Source organism: Lynx rufus, unplaced genomic scaffold, assembly GCF_022079265.1.
Source record: "Lynx rufus isolate CCGP_SWC_20201006 ecotype Redwood Valley unplaced genomic scaffold, mLynRuf1.p SCAF_7, whole genome shotgun sequence".
Classification (NCBI taxonomy): domain Eukaryota; kingdom Metazoa; phylum Chordata; class Mammalia; order Carnivora; family Felidae; genus Lynx; species Lynx rufus.
Window position 1 is genome coordinate 17899986 of NW_025814889.1, and position 23176 is coordinate 17923161.

The 23176-nt window shown below is 36.5% G+C and overlaps 1 protein-coding gene and 1 pseudogene across 1 annotated transcript in view; one reads left to right on the plus strand and one right to left on the minus strand.

The window, feature by feature from the left end:
• The window catches only part of MALRD1 (MAM and LDL receptor class A domain containing 1), a 794572-nt gene that overhangs the window by 308850 nt on the left and 462546 nt on the right, over positions 1-23176 (plus strand). The window lies entirely within an intron of this gene.
• Positions 13931-22671, minus strand: LOC124501165 (ribosome biogenesis protein NSA2 homolog; annotated as a pseudogene).

Below are 23176 nucleotides of genomic sequence, written 5' to 3' on the forward strand. Positions count from 1 at the left end.
CCTCATCCCGAGCCCACTCTCCCATCCATCCAACAAATCTGTTTATCCTCAAAGTATTTCATGCCATGGTGCTTTTGTTCAACAATTGCCTAACGTTTGAAACTGACTTGAAGGTTCTTCTGGGAGACTTTTTCTGGTCCCTCTCCTTAGTCTGATCCAAGTTCTTCTTCTCTGGGTATTATCTGTATACTACAGCATATGTCCCAGAATACCATCTACATTAATTTACTTGTCTAACTCATTCATGGTACTATTAGCATCTCAAAGGAAAAGGCATTGACTAAGTTTACTGTTTTAGTTAACACCTAGCATAGGGCTTATCTTTTAGCAGGTGACAATGAGAAAAAGGGATACTATCAATGATGAAAAGACAACAAAGATGAAACATCTAATATTTAGACCAAAGGAGAAGAGTACTTGAAGAAGAAAGAGCCAAAGGCAAAGCCAAAGGAGATTGGTGACAATAATAAAATCTTGAGGATAAAATTAGTTTTCTTTCCTAAGCTGCTATCGATAGAACTGTAATGCCTTTATGAATTATTTCCTTATATGTTATAGTCTTAACTCATGCACAAATATATAACTTTTATCCACTTTGGATATATTTTACATGAAATGTATGAAGTTTCTTGTTAAAAAAAAAGACAAAGAAAAATGTTTTGAGCTAGAATTTCTTTGGGGAAGTCACTAGGTTTAAAATTAAATTTTCTCATATTCTCTTTAGAGCGGAGATCTAAATTACCTACCAGGGATTACATCTCAGTCTCTTTTAGATTAAACGCAAAGTTTTCTAACCAAACATAGTCATGCTGTTGGCTAGGATATCATGAACTCAAAATAGTACTCTGGGAAAGCTTTTAGTTAATTAAAAAATGTATATTTTAAAAATTAAATTTTATTTGTTTTATTATTAATTATTTTAAAATATTAAATCAATACTTTTTATCAACACAACTTCTAAAACATATAAATATGAATAGCCAGTAGCTGCAGTCAATAGAATCAACATATTTCAAAGCCCAGTCTTAAATGAAAGGACATGGTAAGCTTTTTAGGAGATGGAAATATCTGGTTCTAAATTATCCTGGATTTCATCACTGTTCATGTTCAAATTAAAAAAAAGAATTCCATTTTAACAGTGCTTAACTGTTGTAGCTTGTATCATTTCCATTCATTGCTAGTATTGCCTTTACTGTAGTTTCCAGTTGTGACATTCTGTACTCACATCATTAGAAAAACAGAATCAGCCACAAAACACTGTGGTTGGTGCTTGTTTACATTTTTAAATACTTCTTACATGATCTACATATTCAGTATATTCAGAATTCAGATTGGCCTTTCCACCGCAGACCAACGATGCTATAAATAACCGATAACGGCAATTGCTGATGAGGAATGCTGTAGAATAATATAAAGGTCAAAGTATGATAATTCACTTTCATCCTTAAAGTATACAAGGCATTAAAATACTGATATTAAACCCTGGTGGCAAAGCACGGGGGAGGAATGGCATGACATGAATCCCCTTAAGTAAATGTGAATGTGAGGAGGTTAAGAACTAAAACCAAATTATCTGCTCTTTCAGTGAATGTCTAAATCTGAGGGTCAGCTTTCTGTGTATAACACAGGAGAATAGATAGTAACCATTGTAACATGATTGCTGTTAGTTACTCCTGCTCTATTACCAATTTAATCTCTGGTTTAGTATAGCACAGCTGTTTTAAAAACATGGTGTAAAAGTAGAACTGTTTTGAATCACAAGACCTTTCACATCTTGAAAGATATTTCCATTTGTGATTGTTGAAATATAGGAATCATTTACATTTTTAGTATGTGACACTTTTTTCCCCCAGACCCTGGTAATATTGAAAGAATAAGAATCTGACTGGAAAACCTTGATTCATTTGCATACATGTGATTGTTATTTACATCTGACAAGTCTGTACATTTCTTTTATGCCCCTGCACTAGCAGGTTTATGCTGATTTTAGATTATGGAATAGGCAATAGTAGTTTTCTTTCTTTTTATTTTAATATTAAATTTATTGTCAGATTGGTTTCCATAAAATACCCAGTGCTCATCCCAACAGGTGCCCTCCTCAATGCCCATTACCCACTTTCCCCCCCCTTCCACCCCCCATAAACCCTCAGTTTATTCCCAGTTTTTAAGAGTCTCTTATAGTTTGCCTCCCTCCCTCTCTTTTTCCCCCCCTTCCACTCCCTCATGGTCTTCTCTTAAGTTTCTCAGGATCCACATAAGAGTGAAAACATATGGTATCTGTCTTTCTCTGTATGACTTACTTCACTTAGCATAACACTCTCCAGTTCCATCCATGTTGCTACAAAGGGCCAGATTTCATTCTTTCTCATTGCCAAGTAGTATTCCATTGTGTATATAAACCACAATTTCTTTATCCATTCATCAGTTGACGGACATTTAGGCTCTTTCCATAATTTCGCTATTGTTGAAAGTGCTGCTATAAACATTAGGGTACAAGTGCCCTTATACACTTATGTATATACATACATCAGCACTTATGTATCCCTTGGGTAAATTCCTAGCAGTGCTATTGCTGGGTCATAGGGTAGGTCTATTTTTAATTTTTTGAAGAACCTCCACACTGTTTTCCAGAGAAGCTGTACCAGTTTGCAATCCCATCAACAGTGCAAGAGGGTTCCCATTTCTCCACATCCTCCCCAACATCTATAGTGTCCTGATTTGTTCATTTTAGCCACTCTGACTGGCGTGAGGTGATATCTGAGTGTGCTTTTAATTTTATTTCCCTGATGAAGAGTGACATTGAGCAACTATTCATGTGCCTGTTGTCCATCTGAATGTCTTCTTTTTTTTTTTTTTTTAAAGTTTATTTATTTTGGGGACAGAGAGAGACACAGCATGAATGGGGGAGGGGCAGAGAGAGAGGGAGACACAGAATCGGAAGCAGGCTCCAGGCTCTGAGCCATCAGCCCAGAGCCTGACGTGGGGCTCGAACTCACGGACCGCGAGATCGTGACCTGGCTGAAGTCGGACGCTTAACCGACTGCGCCACCCAGGCGCCCCCTGAATGTCTTCTTTAGAGTAGTGTCTATTCATGTCATCTGCCCATTTCTTCACTGGATTATTTGTTTTTTGGGTGTGGAGTTTGGTGAGTTCTTTATAGATTTTCGATACTAGCCCTTTGTCCAATATGTTATTTGCAAATATCTTTTCCATCAGTTGCTTTTAGTTTTGTTGATTGTTTCCTTTGTGGTGCAGAAGCTTTTTATTTCCATGAGGTCTCAGTAGTTCATTTTTGCTTTTAATTCCCTTGCCTTTGGAGTTGTGTCAACTAAGAAATTGCTGTGGCTGAGGTCAGAGAAGTTTTTTTCCTGCTTTCTCCTCTAGGGTTTTGATGGTTTCCTGTCTCACATTCAGGTCTTTCATCCGTTTTGAGTTTATTTTTGTGAATGGTGTAAGAAAGTGGTCTAGTTCATTCTTCTGCATGTTGCTTTCCAGTTCTCCCAGCACCATTTGTTAAAGAGACTGTCTTTTTTCCATTGGATATTCTTTCCTGCTTTGTCAAAGATTAGTTGGCCATATGTTTGTGGGTATAGTTCTGGGGTTTCTATTCTATTCCATTGGTCTATGTGTCTGTTTTTGTGCCAATACCATGCTGTCTTGATGATGACAGCTTTGTAGTAGAAGCTAAAGTCTGGGATTGTGATGCCTCCTGCTTTGGTCTTCTTCAATATTACTTTGGCTAATCGGGGTCTTTTGTGGTTCCATACAAATTTTAGGATTGCTTGTTTTAGCTTCAAGAAAAATGCTGGTGCAATTTTGATTGGGATTGCATTGAATGTGTAGATTGCTTTGGGTAGTATTGACATTTTAACAATTTTTATTCTTCCAATTCATGAACACGGAATGTTTTTCCATTTCTTTGTATCTTCTTCAATTTCCTTCATAAGCTTTCTATAGTTTTCAACATATAGATCTTTGGTTAGGTTTATTCATAGGTATTTTATGATTCTTGGTGCAATTGTGAATGGGATCGGTTTCTTTATCTGTTGCTTCATTATTAGTGTAAGAATGCAACTGATCTATGTACATTAATTTTGTATCCTGCAACTTTGCTGAATTCATGTATCAGTTCTAGCAGACTTTTGGTGGAGTGTATTGGGTTTTCTATGTATAATGTCATCTGTAAAAAGTGAAAGCTTGACTTCATCTTTGCCAGTTTTGATGCCTTTGATTTCCTTTTGTTGTCTGATTGCTGATGCTAGAACTTCCAACACTATGTTAAACAACAGCAGTGAGAGTGGACATCCCTGTCATGTTCCTGATCTTAGGGGGAAGCTCTCAGTTTTTCCCCATTGAGGATGATAGTAGCTGCAGGCTTTTCATAAATGGTTTTTATGATGTTTTGGTATGTTCCTTCTCTCCTGACTTTCTCGAGCGTTTTTATTAAGAAAGGAGAAAGGATGCTGAATTTTGTCAAATGCTTTTTCTGCGTTGATTGATAGGATCATATCATTCTTATCTTTTCTTTTATTAACGTGATGTATCACATTGAATGATTTGCGAATGTTGAACCAGCCAGGAATGAATCCCACTTGATCATGGTGAATAATTCTTTTTATATGTTGTTGAATTCGATTTGCTAGTATCTTGTTGAGAATTTTTGCATCCATATTCATCAGGGATATTGGCCTGTGGTTCTCTTTTTTTTGCTGGGTCTCTATTTTGGGAATCAAAGTAATGCTGGTTTCATAGAATGAGTCTGGAAGTTTTCCTTCCCTTTCTATTTTTTGGAACAGCTTGAGAAGGATAGGTATTATCTCTGCTTTAAATGTCTGGTAGAATTCCCCAAGGAAGCCATCTGGTCCTGGACTCTTATTTGTTGGGAGATTTTTGATAACTGATTCAATTTTTTCACTGGTTATGGCTCTGTTCAAGTTTTCTATTTCTTCCTGTTGAGTTTTGGAAGAGTGTGGGTGCTTAGGAGTTTGTCCATTTCTTCCAGTTGGTCCAGTTTGTTGGCATATAATTTTTCATAGTATTCCCTGATAATTGTTTGTATTTCTGAGGGACTGGTTGTAATAATTCCATTTTCATTCATGATTTTATCTATTTGGGTCCTGTCCTCTTCTTTTTGAGAAGCCTGGCTAGCGGTTTATCACTTTTGTTTATTTTTTCAAAAAAATAACTCTTGGTTTCATTGATCTGCTCTACATTTTTTTAGATTCTATATTGTTTATTTTTGCTCTGATCTTTATTATTTCTCTTCTTCTGCTGGATTTAGGCTGTCTTTGCTGTTCTGCTTCTATTTCCTTTGGGTGTGCTGTTAGATTTTGTATTTGGGATGTTTCTTGTTTCTTGAGATAGGCCTGGATTGCAGTTTATTTTCCTGAGGACTGCCTTTACTGCATCCCAACACATTTGACCCATTCATTCTTTAGTAGGGTGTTCTTTAACCTCCATGCTTTTGGAGGTTTTCCAGACTTTTTCCTGTGGTTGATTTCAAGCTTCATAGCATTGTGGTCCGAAATTATGCATGGTGTGATCTCAATTCTTGTATACTTATGAAGGGCTGTTTTGTGACCCAGTATGTGATCTGTCTTGGAGAATGTTCCATGTGCACTCGAGAAGAAAGTATATTCTGTTGCTTTGGGATGCAGAGTTCTAAATAGATCTGTCAAGTCCATCTCATCCAATGTATCATTCAGGGCCCTTTTTTCTTTGTTGATCCTGTGTCTAGATGATCTATCCATTACTGTAAGTGGAGTATTAAAGTCCCCTGCAATTACCACATTCTTATCAATAAGGTTGCTTATGTTTGTGATTAATTGTTTTATATATTTGGGGGCTGCCATATTCGGTGCATAAACATTTATAATTTTTAGTTCTTCCTGATGGATAGAACCTGTAATTATTATATAATGCCCTTCTTCATCTCTTGTTACAGCCTTTAATTTAAAGTCTAGTTTGTCTGATATAAGTATGGCTACTCCAGCTTTCTTTTGACTTCCAGTAGCATGATAGATAGTTCTCTATCTCCTCACTTTCAATCTGAAAGTGTCCTCAGGTCTAAAAAGAGTCTCTTGTAGACAGCAAATGGATGGGTGTTTTTTTTTTTTTTATCCATTCTGATACCCTATGTCTTTTGGTTGGAGCATTTAGTCCATTTACATTCAGTGTTCTTATAGAAAGATATGGGTTTAGAGTCATTGTGATGTCTGTAGGTTTCTGCTTGCAGTGATGTCTCTAGTACTTTGTCTCACAGGATTCCCCCTTAGGATCTCTTGTAGGGCTGGTTTAGTGGTGATGAATTCCTTCAGTTTTTGTTTGTTTGGGAAAGCCTTTATCTCTCCTTCTATTCTGAATGACAGGCTTGCAGGATAAGGATTCTTGGCTGCATATTTTTTCTGTTCATCACATTGAAGATTTCCTGCCATTCCTTTCTGGCCTGCCAAGTTTCAGTAGATAGGTCTGCTACTACCCTTATATGTCTACCTTTGTATGTTAGGGCTCATTTATCCCTAGCTGCTTTCAGAATTCTCTCTTCATCCTTGTATTTTGCTGGTTTCACTATATGTTGTGCGTAAGATCGATTCAAGTTATGTCTGAAGGGGGTTCTCTGTGCCTTCTGGATTTCAATGCCTGTTTTCTTCCCCAGATCAGGGAAGTTCTCAACTATGATTTATGCAAGTACACCTTCAGCCCCTTTCTCTCTCTCTCTTCTTCTGGAATTCTGTGATATGTTGTGCATAAGATTGATTCAAGTTGTCTGAAGGGAGTTCTCTGTGCCTCCTGGACTTCAATGCCTGTTTCCTTCCCCAAATCAGGGAAGTTCTCAACTATGATTTATTCAAGTACACCTTCAGCCCCTTTCTCTTCTCTCTCTTCTTCGTCTTCTTCTTCTGTGATATGGATATTTTTCCATTTGATTGCATCACTTAGTTCTCTAATTCTCCCCTCATACTCCTGGATTTTTTTTATCTCTTTTTTTTTTCAGCTTCCTCTTTTTCCATAAATTTATCTTCTAATTCACCTCTTCTCTGCCTCTTCAATCTGTTCTATGGCTGCCTCCATTTTATTTTGCACCTCATTTATAGCATTTTTTAGTTCCTCATGACTATGTTTTAGTCCCTTGATCTCTGTAGCAATAGATTCTCTGCTGTCCTCTATGCTTTTTTTCAAGCCCAGCAATTAATTTTATGACTATTATTCTAAATTCTTGTTCCCTTATATTGCTTAAATTGGTTTTGATCAGTTAGCTGTTGCTGCTTCCTGGAGTTTCTCTTGAGGAGAATTCTTCCGTTTCATCATTTTGGGTATTCCCTGTGGTAGCTCCAAACTGCAGGGCACTTCTCCTATGTTGTCCAAGAAACTTGTGTTGGTGGGCAGGGCCGCAGTCAGACCTGATGTCTGCCCCCAGCCCACTGCTGGGGCCACAGTCAGACTGGTGTGTACCTTATCTTCCCCTCTGGTAGGGGCAGGACTCACTGTGGAGTGGTGTGGCCCTTATCTGGGCTTCTTGTGCACTGCCAGGCTTGTGGTGCTGCTTCGATGGGATCTGGCATATTAGCTGGGGTGGATCCACAAGGTGCAAGTGATGGGAGGGGCAGGCTTAGCTAGTTTTGCCATGGGTAGTCCCCTGTGGGAGGGGACCTGCAGCACCACGAGGGAGGCAGGCCCGTTGGAGGGATGGATCCACAGAAACACAATGTTGGGTGTTTGTGTGGTGCAAGCAAGTTGGGTGATGGGAACTGGTTCCCTTTGACATTTTGGCCAGGGGATGGGAGAGGGAAACGGCGCTTGCCAGCGCCTTTGTTCCCCCACCAACCTCTGTCCTTCTGGGGCTTAACAACTCTCCCTCCCCGCATCCTATCGCACTCCCCGCTCTCCAGATGTTAAGTCCCGCTGGCTGTCAGAAGTCACGGAGTCCGGCCCCTCCTCTTTTGCAAGCCAGACTTTAGGGGCTCTGCCTTGCTTGGCAGGCTGCCCCTCCACCGCCCCAGCTCCCTCCCACCAGTCCTTGTAGCACACACTGCCTCTCCACCCTTCCTACCCTCTTCCATGGGCCTCTTGTCTACCTTGGCTCCTGAGAGTCTATTCTGCTAGTCTTCGGGCATTTTTCTGGGTTATTTAGGCAGATGTGGATGGAATCTAAAAGATCAGCAGGACGAGGTGAGTCCACCATCCTCCTATGCTGCTGTATTCCTATCTCTAGCAATAGTAGTTTTCAATAATATCTCCATTACAGATATTACTTTTTTGAGACCATGCTGTATCTCTGCTCCCTTCAATTTCTCCTTTGACTTTTATTTCATATATTCCCACAATTAAATTACCTGGCCAATTAATAGGAAAGGAGGCTTGAGTATAACTGTACTTTTTTTAAGGCAATTTTTGAATTTTTAAAATGTTTATTAATTTTGAGAGAGAGACAGAATGCAAGCATGGGAGAGGCAGAGAGAGGAAGACACAGAATCTGAAGCAGGCTCCAGGCTCTGAGCTGTCAGCACAGAGCCTGATGGGGGGCTCGAACCCACAAACTGTGAGATCATGACCTGAGCTGATGTCAGACGCTCTACAGAATGAGCTGCCCCGACACCCTGCACTTCTTAATCCTATAGGAAATGATAATACTAGTAATACTTTGGGTAAATTACAGGAGATTTGAGGGTTTATTTATATATATAATATTTAAGATAAAATCTCTATGTTTTCTTTATATTATTATGGTAAGAGAAGTAAAGTGAAATATTGGAAGGTATTAAATATTGGATTTGAATAGAACTAATGCTTTTTTAAGCAAGTATAATAAAAACTTGGCATCCTGGTAAAATAATTTAAAATTTTCATAATTAAAATTTTCTTTCTTAAAATATATGTAACATAAAATTTCACATATATAACAAGTGTTCCTGTTCTCAACATCCTTGCCAACACTTATTTTCTGTTTTGTTTTTGACAATAGCCATCTTATGCATGTGAAGTGATTTGTGGTTTTAATTAGCATTTCTCTTAGGATAGTGGCATTGACCATCCTTTTATGTGCTTATTGGTAATTTGCATGTGTGTTCAAGTCCTTTGTCCATCTTGAACTAGGTTTTTATTTTTTGTTGTTGTTGAATTGTAGGAGTTCCTTATATTATGAATTTTAATCTCTTTTCAGAATATGATTTGTAAATATTTTCTCAGATTCTGTGGGTTGAATTTTCACTTTGTTGGTAGTGTCCATTGATGCACAAAAGCTTTAATTTTGATCTAGTCCAATGTATTTTTTGTTGTTGTTATTTTTATCTTTACCTTTGGTGTCACATCCAAGAAATTGTTGCCAAATGCAGTCATGAGGTCTTTCCCCTCGGTTTCTCCTGAGAGTTATTTAGATTTTGCATTCAAGGCTTTGATTCAGTTTCAATTAATATGTATATGATATATACTGATACATATATACATATCATATGTACATGATATAGACTGATACATATCAGTCTTGAAATCCATCCTGTCTGATATTAATATAATTTCTTTAGCTTTCTTATGCTCATAGGTTACCAGTATTTCTTTCACAGCTATTTACTTTCAGTTTACATTTGTCTTTGTTTTTAAAGTGTCTTATAAATAATATATAGTTGTTTCTTGCTCTTTTATTCTAACCAACAATCTCTGTCTTTTGATGGGGTATTTATTCCATTTACATTTAATGTAATTATTGATATGCTTATATTTATATTTTTTATTTTTTAAATGTATCTCAGTTTTTAGAATTCCCTCTTTTTACCTTTCCTGTTTTTTTAAATTTTAATTCAAAAAATTTATCATTCTATTTTTACTATATATCTTTGCAATTTTTATTGGTTGCTCTAGATGTTAAAGCAGACATCTTAAATTTGACCCAGTGTACCTAGTGTTAATATTGAATTAGTCAAGGTTAAATATAGGGATTTTAGTACTGTTTATTTCTATTTACTCCTACTTATTCTTAGTGCTATTATTGTCATATATATTGTCAATATAAATTACAAATCTATCAAAACGGTGTTATTATTTTTGCTTCATTCAGTCTTTTTGTCTTTCAGCAGCATTAAGAGAAAAAAAGAACACACACACACATATATTACTTATATAATTTAAAATATATACGTGTAAGATACATAAATTATATAGACATATACTTTAATATAACATATTTATCATTTTATTCAATCTGATTCCTAGCTGGTGTTATTTCATCAGTCTTTCTAAAGATAATTTCTTTAGTATTTCTTTTAGTAGAGGTTTGCTGGCAAATTATTCTCCCTGTTTCCTCAATCTAAAAATTTATTTCCTTTTCAATTTTAAAAGAAGGCTTCACTGGGTATAGAATTAATTTTTCTGTTCATTTTTATTCAGCACTGTGAGCATATAATTTCAGTATCTATACTAGTTTCAGAAACAGTATCTGTTGTTACTCGTATTGATGTTTCTCTTTATGCATCATTTTTCTTTGTTTTCTTTGTTCAGTTGTAAGATTTTCTCTGTATCTTTGGCTTATAACATTTTGGCTATGGTGTATCTACTATTAAGGTTACTAGATCTTTAATTGTTTTCTACCAGACTTAGGAACTTTCCAGGCACTATTTTTTCAAATACTTTATTTTTCGTCTTCTCTTCTGAGATTCCATTTATATCAATTTTGGATTGTTTCATATTGTGTTACAAGTCTCGAATGGTGTTAATTTTTGTCAATCTTTGTGATTCTTGAGTTGATAACTTCACTAATGTATTTTCATGTTTACTCATTCCTCTTCAGTGATATCCAATCTATTATTCAACCCAGCTAGCATCTTATTTTTTATTTTCTGTTATTGTAGGTTTCAGTCTCTGAGTTATCATTTAGTTATTTATTTTAGAATTCCCATTTACTCTTGAGATTATCTATGCATCCATTGATACCTAATGTTCTTCAGTTGGTTGAATAATTTTTCTTTAGTTTTTTGAATGTATCTATGACAGGTACTATAAAATCTTGGTCTGATACAGTCAACATCTTGACCCACATGGAGTGATTTTCTATTGGCTGTTTATTTTTAGCCGGTAATGATCATACTACATTTTTTTCTGTATGTCTAGAGGTTTTTGATTGAAAACTAGATATTACTGATAATACATTTTAGTGACTCTGGATTCTGTAATGTTCGTGTTAAGATTTTTGTTTTCTGTTTCAATAGGTAGTTAATGTACTTGGTTTTAAACTGTAAACTTTATCTAGTGCACCGAATGTAGCTACTCCTTTCTCTGCTCTGTTTTTATCATTTTCCAGTGTTGCTTTTTTGTGCATTCCTTCTTTATCCATGCTGTGTCAGTTTCAGACTCTCTTTTCTGAAACTTCAAGTCCACAAGGACATAAAGCTTTGTGCCTTCTGGTGTTTGAGCTATATATGGTTAAAAACTATACTGTTAAAAAAAAAACCTTACCTTTGAAGATTGTGTCCACATAGCTCTAATCTTTCAGCATAGTTTTTCCTCTGGTCCCTACCTGCATTTTGCCATGCTTCCTGTTGTCGCCCCTGTAACTGTGTAGCTTTGCTGTTAGGATTTCTAGGATTTCTCTTTTAAATTTTCTTCTGAACTCTGATCTCTCATTCCTTTAGCCAGTAAGACTGTCATTGTGTCAGTTTTTACAAACATAGCCAAAGGGTAAGGGAGATTGTCAATTTTTTCAGATCAAAAAGACACAAACTCACTGTTCTCACCACTTTGAGTTGCAAGTTTGTATGTGTATTATGCTTTCCTCTGATTTTTGTCTGCTTTGGAAATTTTCCAGTTTTTATTTTAGAATTAACTTTACATATTTTATGCCATATTTACAATTGTTATCTCTGGGGAGAGGGAGTGCACAGCCATTTCAATCCCTTCTCCTACTGGGATTTCATCTATAAGATGTTTCAAAGTAAGTTTTGGCTATGTCTTGTATTGATTTCACAATCCCGAAATTTCATAAGTCCATTTCATAAAACTGGATAAAGTCATGAATCTAGTGAGCAGAATCCAATTTGCTAGTTTCATTACAGGGAACTTTCAAAATCCCAGTGAGGTTACAAGTAGAATTTTGAATAAATAGCCTTAGAGATCAGTGCTGGAAAGATTGATTTTTTTAAAAAAATCAGGTCAGATTAATAAATAAACGTATTTACTGCAAACATGGCTAGCTCATATTGTTTCAGAAAATAGTAAGAATTCTCTCTTAGGGATGCCTGGGTGGCTCAGGTTGTTGAGCATTCTACTCTTGATTTTAGCTCAGGTCATAATTTCATCGTTCATGAGTTCAAGCCCTGCATCTGGCTCTGCACTGACAGAGCAGAGCCTGCTTGGGATTCTCTCTCCCCCTTTTTCTCTGTGCCTCCCCACTTTCACTCTCACTTGCTTTTTCTCTCTCTCTCTCAAAAAAGGTAAATAAACTTAAAAAAATCCCTTTTAACTTATTTTTGCCTCAAATTGAAATCATTGAATAATGGCTGTATCATTTGTGTAACAGATTGAAACTTATCAAGTAGTTTTCTTTTATTTCATTTCTATTCGTAATGCCTCTTGCTTTGTATCAGCTTCTGGACCTTTAGATTCTTCCCTTATGTGCAAGGAGAACCCTGCTTCATTCTCTAGAATTAATGCCAGTATATTTCTTACAATTGATGATCCTACGTGACTTATCCAAACACTCAGAATCCATATTTTACATTATAGTTCACTCTTGGTGTTATATATTCTGTGGGTTTGGACAAATGCGTAATTGCATATATCCAGAATTATAGTACAATACAGAGTACTTTCATTGTCCTAAAAATCCTCCGTGCTCTGCCTGTTCATTCCTCCCTCCCTTTTCCCTGCCAAAGCCCTGGCAACTACTAATGTTTTACTGTTTCAATAGTTTTGCCTTTTCTAGAATGTCATGTAGTTGGAATCATAGAGCATGTAGCCTTTTCAAATTGGCTTCTTTCACTTCGTAATTAATATACACTTAAGTTTCTTCCTTGTCTTTTCATGGCTTGATAGCTCATTTCGTTTTAGTGCTGAATAATATTCCATTGTTGAATGTACCAAAGTTTATTTATCCATTTGCCTACAGAAGGATATTTGCTTGCTTCCAAGTTTTTGGAGTAATGAATAAAGTTGCTGTAAACATCCATGTGTAGGTTTTTGTCTGGACATAAATTTCATCTCCTTTGGTTATAAATACCAAGAAGCCTAATTTCTGGATCATATGATTAAGAGTGTATTTATGTGTAAGAAACCTTACCAAACAGCCTGTTAAAGTGATTATACAATTTTGCATTCCCACCATTAATGAATGAGAATTCCTATTACTTCACATTCCTACCAGCATTTGATATTGTTGGTTTCTGGATTTTGACCATTTTAATAGGTATATAGTAATATTGCATTGTTGTTTTAATTTGCATTTCTCTGATGACATATGTATGGAGCACCTTTTCATATGCTTATTTGCTACCTGTATATTTTCTTTCATGAGGTGTCTTTTCAGGTGTTTGGTCTCTTTCTTTTCTTTCTTTCTCACCATCCCTTTCTTTCTTTCTTTCTTTCTTTCTTTCTTTCTTTCTTTCTTTCTTTCTTTCTAAGTTTATTTTTGGGAGAGAAAAAGAGAGCATGAGCAGGGGAGGGGCAGAGAGAGAGAGGGAGACACAGGGTCCAAAGCAGGCTCCATGTGGGGCTCAAACTCACAAGCTGTGAGATCATGACCTGAGCCAAAGTTGGATGCCCAACCTACTGAGCCACCCAGGTGCCCCTCTCTTTTTCTCTTTTTGTAAAACTGGGATGTTTTAATTTATTTCTTTTACAATGAAATAAATAATTCTGATGACAGCAGGTATATAAGGCTATCTGCTAGTATTCAGAACGAGCACAATCATAGTGGTTTTCCTGATTGGTGTGTAGTCTTCAGTACTTATAAGGAGTTCTTTGTCTGAAACTGCTGTTGAACCAGCAAGACTGCATTTATGCATCCATCATTTTCAGGATTGTGTAACCTGGCTGTGTTTCTCCCATACAACCTTGCCTTCTTGTGTCACAAGGCCCAACTCACTCACTTACACCTCAGTGATCGTACCTTTGGTAATAATACCCAAAGTTGTGTATACTGTGGGTGAAGGATTTTTTATACCAAGTAGTGGCAGGCAAAAAGTGGCTTTCAATTCAGGATGTGTTACATGGGCCTTTTTGAAATGTAAGGCCATTAACCTGATGAATCACTCTTATTTAGGTGATTTTCGAGTAAAGCCGTCTCCAGCAAAGCAATTTTAGAAACCATCTTCTACCATGCCTACTTTTTTTTTCTTTCCTGTTCAAATAACTGTTAATACCTCCATTTGTCCCTGGGCATGAACTTTGGGCAAAGGGAATTCCCATTTTCCTGCTTTCTCTTTGTTTTTATTTAATCGTGTTGGAAAGTACTTTAGCTGGGGACTGTCCCTCCCTGTCCAGAAGGTATGCAAGTAGTGCTCCTTGTGGAAACTTTTCGTCATCCTTTTGTTTACTGTTTTTATTTTCCTGCATGTTGATAGTCTTTTTCATTTGTATTTTCACAGTATGGCACTGTTTATGGAAAAGCTTAGCTTTCAGACTAATCATCTTTTTTTTTTTTTTTTTTTTTTTGGCCTTCTTTGAACATTCATGAGCCTCTCCAGCTTCCTTCTTTCCCTTTTTCTCATGGTAATACAAAAGAAATCCACTGTGCTCCCAGTATTTGTTTTGTGGCTTGGAGACAGCCACATAGATGCTGGGTGCAGCTGCTTGGGAGTGAAGCAGTTCTCAATTTTTGGGTCTCACAGACCCACGAGCTGACTCTACAAAACCCGTGCCGACGGGAAAGAGACAACTCTAAAAACCTGGCCCATTTTTTTTTTTAATTTCTTTAAATGTTTTGTTTATTTTTGAGAGAGAGAGAGAGAGAGAGAGAGCGAGAGAGAGACTCTGTGAGTGGGTCAGAGAGAGAGGGAGACACATTCACAGCAGGCCCCAAGCTCTGAGCTGTCAGCACAGAGACCCATGTGGGTCTCGAACCCACAAACCGTGAGATCATGATCTGAGCTAAAGTTTGACGCTCAACCGAGCCACCCAGGCACCCCCAAACCTGGCCCGTTTCTTAATCAGTTGTCTGTTTTCTTATTGTTAAGTATTAAGAATTTTCTGTATGTTTTGTTTAACAGTCCTTATTAGATGTAGATGTTCGCTGTAAGCTTGAGAAGAATGTATAGTCTTATGTTATTGGATAAAGCAGTGTTAGGCATTATTTACATCCAGCTGATTAATGATGTTGAGTTCACCTTTGTCCTTACTGATCTTTTGACTGTGAAATGTGTCCTTTTCTGTAAGAGGGGTGTTGAAGTCTCTAATGATGATAGTGGATTCATCTGTTTTTTGTTTTTGCTTTTTGCTTTTTTAAAAAATTCTGTTAGTTTTTGCCTCACATAGTTGGACACTCTGTTTTTAGGCTCATAAACATTAAGGATTGTTAGGTCTTCTTGTACTATTGACCTCTTTATCATTATGTAATAAAATTCTTTATTCCTGATGATTTTCTTTGCCTTGAAGCCTGAAAAAAAACCATTTCTTAAACAAATAGAACTTTCAACTCATAGTAACATGGGAATACATTTTGGATTAATAATGGTCATATCTGATAAAGTATTTTTTTAATTTTAAAAATTATTTTTAGGGGCGCCTGGGTGGCGCAGTCGGTTAAGCGTCCGACTTCAGCCAGGTCACGATCTCGCGGTCCGGGAGTTTGAGCCCCGCGTCAGGCTCTGGGCTGATGGCTCAGAGCCTGGAGCCTGTTTCCGATTCTGTGTCTCCCTCTCTCTCTGCCCCTCCCCCGTTCATGCTCTGTCTCTCTCTGTCCCAAAAATAAATAAACGTTGAAAAAAAAATAAGAAATAAAAATTATTTTTAAAATCTCAAAAATTTAAATTACTAAATTATTTTTTGAAATTTAGGTCAATAAGTTTTTGTTAGAAGGTATTATTTATCTAGTAATTCTCAAAAATAAGCCTTCAGTTGTTTGTTTCATTCACTCACTTGACAAATATTTTTGAGTACTTATCATGTGACAGACATTTTTTTTTGGTCAAATACATTAAGGATATGTGAGTTTATAAAGAAAGAGAGAGTATAATGGAAATTGATTACACAATTCCTAAAGAATTATTTACATCAAATTCTGAGTGTGTGTGTGTGTGTGTGTGTGTGTGTGTGTGTGTGTGTGTGTGTAAATGGTACTCTGGAACTGTGCATTGAGTTTCTCAAATATATTTGACTAAGAATTCCAAATCATACCCTTCCCAGTCAACTCTTCTTTTTTTTTTTTAAGTAAAATGCAGTGCCTGTGTTCTACACACTATGTAATAGAAAATAAGGTGCCAGAAAAACAAGTGTAAAAAATTCTTTAATCTTACAAGTATTTGTTTTCCCCAGAGTGTTTATTTTGGGAAGAAAAATTAAGCTTCAGTGTCTACTTTTCTTTTTTCTTCTTTTTCTTTTTTAATGTTTATTCATTTTTGAGAGAGAGAGGCAGAGTGTGAGTAGGGGAGGGGCAGAAAGAGGGAGAACAGAATCCAAAGCAGGCTCCAGGCTCTGAGCAGTCAGCACAGAGCCTGATGCGGGGCTCAAACCCAGGAACCGTGAGATCATGACCTGACCCAACGTCGGTTGCTTAACTGATTGAGCCACCCAGGCACCCCATGAGTGTCTACTTTTCTAAGTATTCCTTTTGGATTGGTATCTTGATTTTGCATCTTGGACTTGAAGGTACTATTTTAGCTGTTAGCGTAAGTGGTTTTGAAGAGTGGATCTCAAAACTTAGCATGCACAGGAGTAAGTTGGAGAATTTGTTGAACAGATGGCTAAGCTCTGGCCCAAAGTTCTTTTTTTTTTTAATGTTTATTTATTTTGAGAGAGAGAGCACTCATGGGGGAGGGGCAGAGAGAGCCCGGGACACAGAATTCAAAGCAGGCTCCAGGCTCTGAGCTGTCAGCACAGAGCCCTACTCGGGGCTCGGACTCACTAAGTAGGAGATCATGACCTGAGCCCAAGTTGGACGCTCAACTGACTGAGCCACCCAGGCACTCTTAGCCCAGAGTTCTTGATTCAGTATATCTGCATTAGGGCCCAAGAACTAGTGACTAAACTAAGTTCTCAGGTAATCCTGATGTGCTGTTTCTGACCCCATAGTTAGAGGACAACTAGTTGAGAATATAAAACGTGGGAGAAGGATCTCACTGACAGGTTATTTAATTTTACTTCTCTGTGAAGTAGTAGTGGTTATAATCCTGCCTCTCAGATTTGTTACAAATATTAAGTGACAAACTATTACTTAATACTCTCTCATTGAAAGACTTACAATTTAAAGACTGGTCTAAAAACCTCAGATACTTTAGTTTATGTATCTCAGAAACTAATGGGGTTTTGGCCTAAAATCTGTTTTACAAAGAATATAATTACTTTAATGAGCCTTTAAAAATTCTGTTTTGAAAAGAGAAAATAAATAAATAAATACAACCACATTATGTAATTTCTTCAGCTTTAAAATTTATCCATTGTTATTTTGTGTGTGTGTGTGTTTCTATTTGACTCACAAAGAGTTTTTCTGTGGTGAATGTCATACAATATTGAAGCAGGAACTGTGGGGGAGCCTAATTAAAATAGTTGGCTTTGATACATTTGATATTGAATTTTGAGTTGGTAAAGCCCCAGGTGGTTATATAAAATTTCAGCAAATGTTGTTCATTACTTCATTTATATTTCATGAGACTAGGAAAGAAAAACCCAAAAGCATTTTGCTAAAATTGTGTGTGTGTTTTTTAAATTGAGATTCCTTGCACTTGTAAAGGAGAATTTTGATATAGAAAAGCAAGAATTCTCTAACACTTTTATTTAATCTTAAGCAACAGATTCAGGAAATATTTATTGAGTACCGATTGAGTTTAAGTCGCTTTACAAGGCTTTCTGGATACACAAGGTGAGGTAGATAAATAAGTTAAAATCTGTGCCATGATATGGATAGAATCTACTGGGGAATAAAGCTTTATATTCAGTGAATTAAAACGTAACATGAAAAATACATTTAAAAAGTTGTGTATAAGTGCTCTGAAATTCTTCCATAAGGGGGTAATTTTGAATCAAGGAATTTTGAGTCTAGGCATCTAAAAAGGCTTGGAAATGAGAATATACTTGAGATATGTTATGGAGATATGTTGAGAAAGTAGTATAGAGGAAAGACCAACAGCACAGGTTATAAGAGTGCTCAGAAGAAGGCAGATATAAGGGAGACAGAGAAAAGAAAGTGCATGATGTATTCAAGTAATTACACACACATATGCATTGGGTATATATCTGAGTGTCTGAGTAAAGTAATGTATGAAAGTCGATGCCAGACTTTTTTAGAAAGTTATTCGTCAGATCCCAGTGAATTGAGACTTTATCCATAGAATGAATAGTGGTGACCAAAGGATGGCCTGTGGGCCAATTCTGGCCTGAAGCCTGTTTTTTGCAAATAGAGTTTTATTGGAGCAGGAATGTGACAATTCATTTAAGTAGTCCATGGATGCTTTCATGCTACAAAGACAGAAGTTTAATAGTTGTACCAGAGACCTTATGGCCCATAAAACCTAAAATATTTACTATATGGCCTTCACAAAAAAAATCTGACCCAGTTATGTAGCGTTGCAGTGTGGAATATCAGTCTGTGGACTATTAGTTACAAATACTTGATGATATAAGGAGCTTGCACTAGAATGCAAGTTAATTCACTGCTTCTTTTGCCAAGAAAGCTGTGCTCTGGAAAAAAATATGTCAGCTGATCTGGACAGTGTGTGTAGTAAGTAGATGTATAGTTCACTAAAGCTTTTTATTGTAGTCCAATAGCATACAGTTTAGTTCAAGGGTCTTACTTTGAGTTAATGAGGATACATTGAAGGTTTCTAAGCAGGATGGTAGAATCAGATGTGTATTTCAGAAAGGCCCAATAAAGTCAATAGAAACTTTTTTTTTTTTTGGACTCTTCTTCTGCATCACTAAAGCATAGTATAGCCATGTGTGGAGTTTTGGAATCAGGCAGAACTGGTTTCACAACTTGGGGAGTCAGCTAGTAAGATTTAACACTGCAGAGGGAATGTTCCTTTTCCCTTTTTATATTCTAAAAATCCCACAGGAGAACTCTGATTAGTCTGGCTTGCTTAGGAAGCCTACCTCAGCAGTTGGTGGGTCAGGGATTTTGTCTTCTACAGAGAAGTTGTCGGCTGAGGTGAGGGGAACAGTTAGTTTCACACCACGAGAATGGTTCGCTACAGATATTAGGGTAGTGCTATGGAAACTATTATAAGAGCTGCACTATTGAGCACTTTGTATTTTCTGCTACTCATGAAGCTAATAAAGTCCATGACAGCTTTTAGTAGATTACATCTCACTCGTTATGCTAAAAAAAGGCCTATAGTGCTTCGCCTGGGTGCCTCAGTCGGTTAAGCGTCCGACTTCAGCTCAGGTCACGATCTCGAGGTCCTTGAGTTCGAGCCCCGCGTCGGGCTCTGGGCTGATGGCTCAGAGCCTGGAGCCTGTTTCCGATTCTGTGTCTCCCTCTCTCTCTGCCCCTCCCCTGTTCATGCTCTGTGTCTCTCTGTCTCAAAAATAAATGTTAAAAAAAAAAAGGCCTATAGTATCAGAATGAAATAAAAGGTATTTTTTCAACCCAAAGAATACTCCTGGACAATATGTCCCTGATGTTGTATATGTACAGGATCACAGGTCAGTTTATCTCACCCAGAAATAATTTGACTTGTCCTTGCAAGGATATTTTTTTTCTTACTAATTTATTTAGGGTGAATACCCACGAGATTCTCAAATAAGGGAAAATATTCAATATTTTAATTGCTTAATTTATGTCATGGTTAAGACTTTAGAAACTGATTATCCTATGAGGCCTAGGAGACTTTTTAAAAAATAACACGGACAGTAAGTAAGATCTCTTTTTATAATCACTTTTTAACTGACCTGTACATCATCACCCAGTATCTTTCCTTGTGCAACTGCTGGGTGTGTAACACTTTCTTTGTCTTATAACACTTCCTATGTGGTTTACGATATGTTTTATTAGAAAACATATGTGCCTATAAAACATCCTACTTCCTACCTTATATGAGAAAGGACAATTTTAAGGCCAGTAGAGAGATACTGATATTTTGTGGGTGACAGCATTGTTAGGTGTGGTCATTACTGCTTTGCCCATTCCATGGGGTGGGTTGATTTCCTCTGCAAGTACGTGCTTGGATGATCTCATCCCAAACACAAGCGTTTGTGTAATTCTTCAAGTTTCTACTAGGAATCATGCATACATCATGTGCCCACAATTAATGCATGTAATATGGGTGACCACAGGAGGCAGTGCTGTGTTCTGTGTTCATAGTACGATGTGAAGGCACAAATGTAGTTTTGTTGTTTGTGGTTTGCAAGTCAATCTCCTGATATGTGTCCCTTTTTTCTTTTCCTTGCAGATGGGGGATATTTCAGGGATATATACTTAAAAGGAATTTCTTTAGTAATTTATATATATCTTTGTGACTGAATTATATCAAGTTATATTGGATTGGGAAAATTACACCTGAATAGTTTTTAATTGTGTTTAATTCTGGGCAATTCATACAGAGACCTCCAGTTGAAGAACTGTTGATAATTTTATCATTGCCAGAATTAATGACTTTTAGTCACTTCGTTCCTCCATGGTCTCCAGATCTGTTCACTTTGTTTTGTCTTTTCTTATGTTGTTTTTCTCCCCCCAGCATGAAACACATTATCAGCTTTTCATGAATGATTTGATCTGAATCTATAGTTCTGTCACTCCATTGGTCTTTTTATTTCCACATTTGTTCTACTAATTTTAAACTCATTTATCAAGTTTTTATCAAGTATTTTTTGAGGGCCTGTGATCCAGTTTGCTGCATAGGAAACAAAATAGACATGGTCCCTACACACACACACACACACACACACACACACACACACACACACAGTTGAACATCTAGCATAGAGCATGGTACATAGTAAGCAGTCAGTACGTGTTATATTCTATGTATGTGATATGTATGCTTTCCTCCCATTTGCTAATGATGATTCAGTGATGATTACGATCATCATTTTGGCATCTTTGATAAACAGAAATCCTTAATTTGAATATAGTCCCATTTTTCAATATTTCCCCTATGGTTAGCAATTTTTATATATTATTAAAACTTGCTTCCACATCATAAAGATATTATGAGGTTATCTTCTTTTTTCTTTTTTTTAATATTTATTTTTGAGAGAGAGACAGAGCATGTGTGGGAGAGGGGCAGAGAGAGAAGGAGGCCAGAATTCAAAGCAGGCTCCAGTCTCTGAGCTGTCAGCACAGAGCCCGACCTAGGGCTTGAATTCACGAACCGTGAGGTCATGACCTGATCTGAAGTCAGATGCTTAACAGACTGAGTCATCCAGGTGCCCCTATTAGGTTATTTTAGAGAAACTTTATTGTTTCGCCCTCTATATTCAAGGTACAATCTACCTGGCATTCGTTATTTTTTAAAGCTGTGAAATAGAGGCAAGTTTTGTTTTTCCCCCCACATTGCTACCTGATTTATTCAGTCCACATTGAAAAGCTTGTCTTTTCCTTCAGTGCTTTGAAGAATCAAACTTTTCAAAATCAGGTGTACAAATATATGTGAATTGGTTTCAGGAGTGTTTTGTCCATTTATCTGGTCCATTTTCCTATCTTTACTTCAGTACTGCTCTGTCTTGATTATTCCACATTTATAATGAATTGACCTATTAAATTCTCTTTGTTTTTCTGTACATTAAAATTTGCTATTCTTAGTCCTTTAGATTTCTAGGTGAAGCTTAGAATCTGTCAATAACTAGGAAGAAATGTCTGTGGAAATTGTGCTGGGTCTCAGTGAATCTATGAATAAATTATATATTCATTTCTGTTCTTGTTATCCCTAGGATCTTGGGATATTAAACATACAAGGAACAAAACTGGAAGTGCTTACTTATTGAGACATAATTCAGATTAATAGTTCTGCCTCTTAAAAACGGTCTTAATTCATACCCTCTGTGGTTTATGGGACACTAAATCCTTTATTCTATTAGCAGCAACTAATGACATAAACATAACTGCAAATCACAACTATAATTTATTAAATACATAGAGTGGGCCAGGTACTCTTTTAGATATTCCCTTATTTTATTTCTGATTCTTATTAAGACCATACATGGAACATCTCATAAATGAAGAAACTAACATATTCAGCAGGATTAACTAACCTGCCTAATATTGTCTACCCAGTAAATGATGAGGCCAGAGGCCAAATTCTGTTGTGGGCTTCTCACAATCATGTTCCCAGTGACTTGGGCAGGCAAGACTGCAAAGATTCAGTCAATAACTATGTGGTAACTTCTCCATCCATTTGCTATTGGTGATTCACATTTCTTTCCTCAAAAAAGAAAAAAGATATAACTTTCAAAATAAAAATGGTTTTAATAAGTAGCAAATTTACATTCTATAGTATCTAGCATAATCTGAGAAAGTGGTAAGAAATCTAATTAGAGTGCCAGAATGCCCATACTGTGAGAAATCACCTCTTCACTTAATACTTCGAAAGGCTGCATGTTACCTAGATGTCTTTAATGTTTTGTTATCTCTTTTTTTTGAATTGGTATTTAAAGTGGGAGCATAAACTCTGTCTTTTATGGCAAGAGTACATTGATATTTAATTGTTTTCATCCTGATTCTTTCTTTTTGACTTGGAGCTAGGAAGGGAAAGACACATTTTAAAAATTATCTATAAGCTTATTAAAATATACTTAAATAAAATTGACCTAAATTAATAGAGACTAAATTTGAGACTTGAAAGCCTTTTAGACCTATAAGGAGAACCCCAGACCAGTTTCCTTTCTATTTTCCATGCTTTATATATGTATGTGTGTGTGTGTGTATATATGTATATACAAACGTATACACATATAGACATGTATATATGTATACATTTATATGTGTGTGTATATATATGTATATATATGTATGTATATAATTTCTTCTTTATGTGCCTCTTCTAAACATATTCAGTTCTTTAGGGCCCATTTTACCCGCATGAAAATATGATTTCGCTCAGAT